This window comes from Micropterus salmoides, unplaced genomic scaffold (assembly GCF_014851395.1).
Source record: "Micropterus salmoides isolate LMB-PRFRI ecotype aquatic unplaced genomic scaffold, ASM1485139v1 Ms_hic_scaffold_1727, whole genome shotgun sequence".
Lineage (NCBI taxonomy): Eukaryota > Metazoa > Chordata > Actinopteri > Centrarchiformes > Centrarchidae > Micropterus > Micropterus salmoides.
Genome location: NW_024040848.1, coordinates 44350 through 54617, shown reverse-complemented (window position 1 = coordinate 54617; position 10268 = coordinate 44350). Strand labels below are relative to the sequence as shown.

The 10268-nt window shown below is 40.3% G+C and overlaps 1 long non-coding RNA gene and 1 pseudogene across 1 annotated transcript; one reads left to right on the top strand and one right to left on the bottom strand.

The window, feature by feature from the left end:
* Window positions 1-464: 464 nt before the first annotated feature.
* Window positions 465-786, top strand: LOC119908281. The gene is made up of 2 exons (XR_005445254.1): window positions 465-556; window positions 704-786. It is a non-coding gene; the product is annotated as an uncharacterized LOC119908281 (long non-coding RNA).
* A 1777-nt stretch (window positions 787-2563) lies between these two features.
* On the bottom strand, window positions 2564-3736 carry LOC119908280 (annotated as a pseudogene).
* Window positions 3737-10268: the final 6532 nt, after the last annotated feature.

Below are 10268 nucleotides of genomic sequence, written 5' to 3'. Positions count from 1 at the left end.
ATCAGGTAGTGGATCACCTGAAGCCAAAAATGTTCCTCAGTATCTGGCTGTCCCAGCCTCTCAGACCCTGAAACAGGTTTTCAAGCCAGAACAGGGTGCCAGAAGCCTCCCTAACTTGGCTAACGAAATGTTACTTGTGACTGCTGCCCCTACTCCGGCAATTGGCGCAACAGCCGGGACAAAGTTGGTTGAAATCCTGTGTCATGTTGACAGAATGTATGTGAGAATCAGGAGAGAGGTCTTTAAGACTCGTGACGCATACAAATACTTGAAACTAGGCACCTGTCCTGTTAACAAAGGTACCAAAGAACATTACTACCTTGAGTACCTTCTGAGAACTGACTGTGGATTTGAGAAAAAGGTTGGTAAAGCTGTTCCTCTCAATTGCTGTATCATTCAGTTAGTTCTATTTTATAACTGCAACCAACATGTGAATGTTTATGTTCCAGAGTCATCCAGATTATCTGTCCTTTAGCAATGTGCTCCACTACAGGCCAACCGGTCCAGTTTTAAGGGAAATGCCATTTGATATTCCCCTGAACTGTAACTATCCCAGGTAAGATTTAGATTAGGTTCTTTAGTTTTAGTATGATTGTGTAATTTAGTTCTATTACAAATCTTAACTACCAGCATTTAAGACCAAGGACATATTGCAAGACTACAGGGCAATCAATGACTTCTGTTTCAAATTTTGTATTGTGAGTTTTCACTTGACTATTGCAGGTTTTTCCACTCCTATAAAGTTGGCTTCTATCCTGATCGCATGGGTGCAGTTTTCAAACGACTCCAACCTAAAACTAGTTTCACCCTTACTCCTCAAGATGGTATGTTCCCATATTTTAAATGCACCATCACCCAGTATTTTCAGCACAAGGCCTGTTATCAGAAGCTAGTCTCCTTTAAAAAAAGGAGCTCTGAAGTGCAGAAAGGAGTGGTAACTTGCAAATGCACATTTCTAAACTTAACCAGGCTAGGAAAGTGCTGCTCCAAGTATAGATGTGCAACTTGAACAGAAGAGGGAGCGCTACAAAATGTACATTATCCTTAGTTTTGTAACATGGTGAGGTTAATGTGGATGATGACGTACTCTGAGGTGGTATAAATCAGGTTCTTTAATGGGCAACAAAGATGTCTGACAAAACTTGTGTGGACAAGGATTACATGGGGTGCTAAATGCACACCTGTATTGACACAAATGGGAAGCTGTTAAATGAATCCAAAGCTAGACAAACCCTGGAGTCAAATATTTACCATTTTAGAAAAGGCACCCTAGCACCTGACTGTCAAGCATTTGTAAGTGTACTCAAAATATGCCAGCATAAAATACTAAAGCATGTTCTACAAGTACTCAGAACTCATCACTGCATATTCTGCTGGAGCTTAAAGGAACCAAATGCATTACTTGCATAGCAAATGTATGCAGCAGCCCTGTGTGTCTCTATTGTCAAGTGATGTCCCTCACTTTGCCACAGCATCAGGTAATGAAATCACTGGAACCAAAACCTTCACCTTGGGCGAGCCGATGTACTTTGAGGTCACGCAACCTGACCGCACTGCACAGTTGGGAGGCCAGAGGATATACATCGACAAGTGCTTTGTGACAGCCTCACGAGACCCCAATTCAAATCCTCAATATACGGTCATTGACAACCAAGGGTAAGGTTTGAAATGATTTCAGTATAAGATGGGCCTGTCACTTGGTGGTTGGAGGTAAATGTGTCTTCTCGACAGGTGCATGATTGATGGCAAAGAGAACGAACAGTCAAGGTTCCTCGCTGGCGCCTCAGAGATGGTCCAGAAATTCAGTCTGGGTGCCTTGATTTTCAAGAATGGCGTTTCCGCTTCCTCCTCACAGGTACTGTCAAGAGGTAGTTGTACAGAGCTCAATGCTGTCAAATAATGAACACATGTAGCCATTAATGCTCATTGTCTTTCAGCAACTCTACATGCACTGCGAGATCTCTGTGGGGACACGTACTCCAACTCAGGGCTCAAAGGCTTGCAATTATGATCCAGCGACCAAAACGTGAGTTGACTCTGGCTAAAGTAAAACCTCACAGGTGTAGCTTGCTTTTGAAGGTCTTGTAGGAGGAAGTGTTTCATGTGTACTTGACTGCCAAAAGAACTCGGTGTGTATTTCCAGTATTGCCAGCTGTGCTCACTGTGATCTGCTTTGTCCATCAAGTTTGCCATCTAATATTGCTGACAACTGTTATGGTTTAGGTGGAAGGAGCTGTACTCTGATGACTCCGTGTGCACCTGCTGTGACTCGACCTGCTCCTTGGCACAGCCTAAGGGTACGTCTTCAACTTGTCTGTCTGTTGGGGAGGGGTCTTGAGGACATCTTGGTATGAAATGCAGTAACTTCAGACATGCTCCCTGACTTGGCACAGAGCTGTTCCTAGGCAGTCGATTCTTGAAGCGTTCACTTTCTACAGGCAATACTGATGCAAATCCAAAAGTACTCATCCCTTGACAATCATGCAGAATCAAAAGCATAAAATGACTCCTTACTGAAAGCTACTCTCTGACAATTATCCTCTTGTATTTTTACAGCTTCTAGGGGTATGATCTCAAGTCACTCTTGGGAGGTCGTCGCAAGCGGCAAGGATGACTATGCAGCGGTTGACCCTCGGATGAATTCCCTTGACACGTTCAGTTTTGTTGACCCCGACGTGGCAGAGCATGAAGACTTAAAGCGATGGGAAAATGATTACTGACAGAATTATGTAGACATGATTTTTAAATGAGAAATGGATCACTTGCTATTATCATGACATAACTCATTCACTCTGACAGAAGAGAATAAAAGCAGAATTTAAAATCTTAATGCTTATGACTCTTTAAATGGCGCAACTGGCATTGTCTGTACACTGCCAGCATATTCATGTATGAGCATGTCTGCATTTCTAAGCATTTCCTGAAAATGTGTCACTGCATCTCTGTAGATACAGTTGTGTACCACAAGGGGATGGAAGAGATTCAGTCTTTGCTTTAGTGAATTCAGCAGGAAGTTCAATAATTTTCTGTGTCAAAGGGTTCCCAATAAGGGCATGGTTCAACTGCTTGTTCTCAGGGCTTCTCTCCATGAAGGGCAAATCTTGTAGCCTGGAAGTCCCAACGTTGGGTTTCCACTGTGACGGGTCTCTCATCAAAAGCAGATGCATTAGTGCAGTTTTGAAATGAACCTCCTTGAGCACACTACTTCCAGACAGTGCTGCCTGTTTCCGGTGAAGGAACTGGGCAATTTCAAGAGTTTGACTGTGGCATGAATTTCCAGGCAGGTGTCTAGACATGTGTTCAAAGAAACTATCAAGATGGCTTGTCAGGGAGTGTCCAGTAAGTATCCAAGTTCATTAGGGAGCAAGGAGTAATGAAGAAATGAGCATCGGTTTTGAATTTAACCACAGGATTCATACTGAAGCTTAGCTTCTTCCCTGATCTAAATCGAATGACTGGAGCATCAATGTAGCAGATGTTTAAGCTGATACTTATGTGAAATCAGTGCCCATGCTTGTTGGTGCATCTGGTAACCAGTGATTTTGACAAGAACGGGGAGTTCTTCATGCAGAGAAGTCATCACAAATATTTTACTTTCTCAGTCTCACAATGCAGCAGGCAAACTATCATCTGCATCGGGAGACTGACAGTGGCAGCCATTTTGGATTTTCTTATTTTCTACCAGTTTTATTTGCATATCTAGCAGCCTCTGCTGGCCTCATCAGCACAATGTGTGAAAGTTCTGTGAAGGATTCGATGATGTTGAAGTTGCACAGCGGACTGACCTCAAAGAAAGTCGTGCTGTTCTTTTCTGCATACGTCCTTGCCTGCTCCGTTGGCACCTGTCACTTGAAAGCCAGGTGCAGCCGGTTGCCCACTAGGATCCTGGGTACACCAGGGGCGTGCTGATGGAAATAAGCAATATTGTTGCTATATTTAGGTGATGTAACCAAATTTTGTTGTATCTCAAACAGGATTTCTAACAGCTATCCTGAATCTCTAAGCTACACTAACAGACATAGTCTCTCTCATGGATGGATGGATATATAGGATTTTCCCTCACCCCATGCATTTGCTGTGTTTCTTGGTCAACCATAAATAGGATTTAGTGTTTTTTGTAGGCTGTTTATCTGTTTTGTTTATGTTTGTTTATCTATTTATTTAAATATTTTTGATATCAAGTACAACCAACATAGTTCATGCTACATACTCTGGTACAGTAGGTGGTGGTATGCACTTTAAAAGTCATGGTTGCAATCAGCCTGAAACAAAAAAAGAAGCAGCATTGTTGTGAGCAAGGGACAACTCAGACGGTCCCCAACTGTGGTAGCTGAAGCTAGGCGACTGCCTTTTGGTTGATTAACCAAGGGCGAGTTTTAGGTCCTCTGTTAAATACTTGGGTAGATGTAAGAAAATTTTACTGAACGTGAAAACGTCAATGTGTGGAAAGTAATAGAGGAATGCCGAAGTAGACTTAACTCATGGTTGTTGCAAGATATTAGTTTATTGGGCCGTATATTTTTGACTAAAATGGAAAGTATCTCAAGGTGTATTTATCCTGCATACTCAATTGCTATTCCTAACAGAGCCATTAAAAAGATCAACCAAATCAATTTTGACTAAATTTGGAGAAGGAAAGTCCACTATGTTAAGAAAACAGAGATGACCAAAACATTTAAAGATGGTGGCCTGCAAACTATTGATTTTGACTTTATGAATGGAACCTTGAAAATCAATTGGTTGAAATTCTTCCTGAACAACAATAACTTTTGGTATCATATCCTCAGAGAAATATTCAAGAATTCATAGAAATTCTACTTAAATGTGATTTCACTATTCAAAGACTTCCAATTAAATTATCCCTTTATCACCAGCAGGTTTGATTTTATTGGAAACTCTTATATAATCACAACTTCACCCCACATAACTCCCCAATATGGAATAATAGATATATTACGGTCAAAAACAAATCGCTGTACAACAAGGACTGGATGGATAAAGGTATTTGGTCTGTGATCCTTCTGTCTAAGACATGACCTCACTGGCAATCGCAATCTTTTTAACTCCATAACTAACGCTCTCCCCAAATCTTTTTTGTGTTTAATTAAGTGTATGTTAATGAATTCCACTCCTGTCACCCCATGTCTCCCTCTACTTTTAGTTGGAGGCATTGTCTTTAATGAGGTAAAAGTCCCTAACAAAACAATTAGAAATTTGTTGATAACATCTCATTCCCTACAATATCCTTTAGAAACTCAATTATTTTCAAAATGTACTATTCACTCGTTACATTCCAAATATTTAAAATTCCCTATATTTCCAAAAGCCAAAGAAATCTATTTTGTGTGTATCCATCCAGCGACTTGGTAAGACAGCGTTTTGGAATAGAAACCAATAATTGTGTATTTTGTGATGACAATGAAACTACTGATCATTTATTTTTCCATTGTATGTATTCTGAAGCGTTATGGCTTGATATACATGACTAGCTTTACCCAAAGGTTTTCCATCTCACAAACTTTTCTCTGAAGGACTTTATCTATGGTTGTGTCATGGACAACAACAAAGATGATTTTCTGATTAATAACATTATCATTCTTGGGAAATTTTATATTCACAAGTCAAGCTTTTGAAAGTGAAACCTTTCACAAAAATACACAAAAAGTGAAAGTTTTGTGTATTTCATAATGAGTTTCTTTCCTTTACAAAAGCCCTTAACATTATGAAAACAAAGAATGCAATGAGGCTTTTTAGTATAATAGCAGAATATGATTTGGGGAAAAAAGCCTTTAGCCTTTTTTTAAAATTTAATTTCCTCTTCTTTTTTGTTTTTCCTATATTTTGATATGCACTTGATCCTTTCTGCAGTTTGCGAAACCCAATGCCATGTTTTTGTATATGGAATAATTTTCAATAAAAAAAAAAATAAAAAAAACAAGGGCGAGTTCAGCGCCGACAAAACGTCATCTGAAACGGTGTTTCCCTGAACACCCTGTTGTATACGCAAACGCACTGCATGGGCCTTTCTCATTTTCCAAATTTCCACCTCCACGACTCCTCAAGGCGCATTTTAGTCCTGCCCACCCGAGATGCAAGCTCGACGAGTCGAGGAGGAGACGCGAGGAGAGAGGAGTTGAGGAAACGGGCATTTAACAAACGTCATTTTAAAGTGATGACAATTAAATATGACCTGTTGCACAGCTGCATCATCTCTGTCAGAGCAGCAGACCAGCTTTTGGCACTAAAGGCTACAGATCATTTCTTCACAATCCAGAAACATGTCTGTTAACATTATAACATGTAGAAACATCTCAAGGTTCTGTTGAAAACAGTCAGATTACAGCAGCCTAATCATTCACTAGGCTACACTTTTTTGCGGTGCGCCTTTTGTCTGTAAACTCATTACAGCCCTCAGCTTGATCCATCCATCCATCGTCAACCGCTTATCCTGTATGTAATGCTAAAAGGCTCACAATACACCACTTTCCTACCTCGTTTTGTTCAAACCTTCAAAACTTACACAGACACTTTAGGTCACTGCTAATGACGCCGCCTTATAAGTAGAGTTTCTACAGGTTCCCATTCGCATCTTGCTTTTTGGGGGAGGTTTTTCTGTTTTCTGTTACAATGGCAATCGGTAAACTGAAGTTGTAAGCACACAAACCTTACTGTGTTTTCCTCTATTTTATTAACCTAATAGAACCAATCCAATATTAATGTACTGACTGTGCTTACTATAAGGTGCAACGTCTGCAGGCTTGAGAAAGGAGGATGGTTGGTGTGTGTGAACAAATACAAGCTTTGAATTTGCAGGTCATGGCAGCACAGCAAAATGGGCATGGGTTTTCTCTAGTTTTTTTAGTATGAGAGTCTCTAGTCTTTTTGCAGGTAATCCATTTAAAATGAGCCAACTTGTTCTGAATTCTATGGCAAACGGCAGCACTTGTAGAAGCAGTAGCTGGTAACGTTAGCTCCTTCAAACTTTGCTACACTTTCCTCCCAGCTTAATTGCTAATGCGTTACCTCTGACATAAATAAAGTCACTGGAAGATGAAGACAGGGTTTTTGGATTAAGGACCAGCAGACCATCATCCACCCGGCCCAAACAACCGAACTAGGCACCACGCGGGTGCAGTGATCGCTCAGAGGAGAGGACAGAGAGCCAGAGAGCCTTGCTGGCCCAGCTTGGACTTAATTCTGCTCCTAAAGATGCAGTCTGGACAAAATGTGACTCATGTTGACCAAACAAATGAATTCAGAGACTGTTTTGTCCACATTGTTACAGAGACCTGCCCCATCAACATCCCCGATCAAGCACTTGGCAGTTGGTCCATGTTTTGATCTGTCAGCGCAAGACTCTAGCAAGATGAGCAGAAGTGGACTCTGTGTTTTACATCGATGATGCTTGGTGCACTAACGCAGTCAAGATGGACTCTTACAATACAATACATGTCCGCGGGTGTATAGCATACGTAGGCCTATATGTTTATAGCTTATGTGTATAAATAACTTTAGAAATTGTTTCATTGTATATTATATTTAGTATAGGCCTAAAATTTATTATGTTGTGTGTTGAAGGAACTACAAAACCTCTCTGTTGTCTGTAAGCAAGCCACAGACAGAAGACTCCCGTCCTCATAAGAAAACCACTCCAAACCTTTTGAGTTGCCTATAGTTAGAGAGATGGGATCTTACTTTGGTCCTAATTAAATCACGCCAATGTAAGATTTGATCTACAAAACTGTTGCACCCATTAAGCTATACGAAACTACCTATTATTGCGTTGTATATCGTTCATCTAAAGAAACGCCTATCATGACCACTTAATTTTCCACTCAGAATCCAGAATGCTGCAGATTTTCTTATCCTTTAGGCATATTTTATTAATTTTTATAGTAGGCCCACTTTAATCTTTTATTTCTCTATGTTCTTTTAACGCACATTCTTGGTGTTCTTTCATCAGATTTTTACTAAAGCACTTTGAATTTCCACTTTGTATGCATTGTGCTTTATAAATAAACTTGTTTATCTATCCCTTTCTTCCTGGGAAATATCAAATGGCAAGACTTACTTGGAGAAAGCTTAAATTCTTCTTCTTCTTCTTCTTCTTCTTCTTCTTCTTTTTACTGGCAACTTGCAACCAGATGGAGCATTATCGCCACCTACTGTTCTTCTTCTTATATGAGGTGCGTTCGAGATGTTAGCGTCTGACTTTCGCCGACTTTACAGTCTAACGTGAGCTGCAGGTGAATGGCTTGCCATATATTTTTAGTCAGTCAGCGCTGCGCAGCGCCGCATGAAGTGAAACGCACCTATGATTTCGGCAGTGTAGACGCTGTTTAGCGTATTACTGCCCTCCACAGGTCTGAGTTAGATCAAAATTCTCACATACAATCCTGTATCATGTAGAAACTGCAGATCTTCTTTGGAGATCAGTTTGTGTTTCTCACTGTGTCCAAACAAACATGCAACAGAAAAAGCCTCAACTCCAAGTCCTGTCAATCTAACAAATAATACCTTTCTTTCTGCTCTATACTTTCTACAGTCTAGGAAAACATGCCGTACTGTTTTAAGGATCCCACATTCAAACAAGCCAAGAGACATGTTTTCCTGTAATGAACAAAGAATCATTTACCCACAATGGCCCAACCCCAATCTACAGAGTTTCACTGAGTCCCTACGGGACAGAGAACTACAAAAACAGTTTTTAACTTTAGGATGTATAGAAAAGAAGTGTCGACCTCGGACTTCCGTTTAACACCCTCTCTGTCATTTTTACTTAATCCCTCTTTGATTATTTCCCTCACTTCCACTCTCCCCATGGATAAATGGTCATCTACTTCTCTGCTTAAGCTTTCCTTTGCAATGTGGTCCACCTGTTCATTCCCCCTCACCCCAGCGTGCCCTGGAACCCAGCAGAAAGTGATCCTGCAAGCAAATCCAATTCCAAAAACCACATTCAAAATGTCATTCACAATGTCAGGACGAGCTGTAGATTGTCCTGCTCTTAAAGTTTCCAGAGCAGCTGCAACCACCTACTGTTTCTTAGTTACATCTGCCTAAATCCTTGTGTTCAGTAAAGTTTGTTGTAGAAAAGATGAGATGTGTTTGAACACCACCTTTCCGGAGTTATTTGAGAAAATTGTTTTAATGTCCATTTGTTTAATTCCTTCATGTCCCAGTCCATTTCTTAAAGCCAGTCTTTCGTTTGAAATATTGAGTGCACTCAGACAGCACATGTTCAACAGTTTATGGTTGACTGCATGCCTCACAATGTCGAGATGGATGTTTTCCAACAAGGTGCAGAGATGACTTTGACTTTGTGTAACCCAGTCTAATTCTGCTAAATTGACATTGTTCTCTCCTGCTCTTCCCCAGTGTCTTTTCCTCCCCCACTTTCTGCTGAATCTTGTATAAATGTCTTCCTTTGTTTTCATTATCCCATAAACTCTCCCACTGCATCTTAACTTTGCTCCTTACGCTTCGATCTCTACTTTGCTAACTGGTACTGCCACCTCAACCTGATTTACTTTCAACCCCATTTTTAGCTAATGTGTCTGCCATCTCGTTCCCTGGGATGCCAATGTGTGGAAGGACCCATAAAAACAGCACAACATCTAGCCAGCAGGACTGTGTTGGAACTTCCTGGTATTGGCATCATGCATCATTACACTTTAAAAAATAAAAATAATAAAATGAACAAAATGTTATTTTAAAACTTACTTACATGCCTCATTTAATGCTTATTAGCCTAGCCCACCTTTCCACATCCACCCATCTTTTTAATGGATTGATCTATCGATTTAGAAAATTCATCGAGAGCCCTAAGCTTCTCTGTAGGACCGGGATTTTTTGTAACATAATAAAGTAACTATGTCTTTTGCAACATTGTTTTTGAGGTTTATTGTAGTTTTATGTCTCGATTTATTTAATATTCAATACAAGATACTTCATTAATAATGAAGCAACTGATCTGTCCATAGAGGCTATGATAGACGTGGGTGGAAATGCTCTGCTGCTGCCTCACCAGAGAGGGAGGAGAAGTTAACCCTACCTACTGAGTAAATTGAAGGGACTGACTTAATTTATACTTTATTTTGCACGTTGTACAATTGGTTTAGAAATGACACATGCACTTTGCAAACCCACACTGGTGTATGACACAAGGGCCTTTACAGAGAAAGGAAGCCCGTTAAGGGGGATTATTATTGGTGACCTCTCATTGGTTGTTCTTGATTGGAATTTACAGCAGCTGTGTGAATTATCTC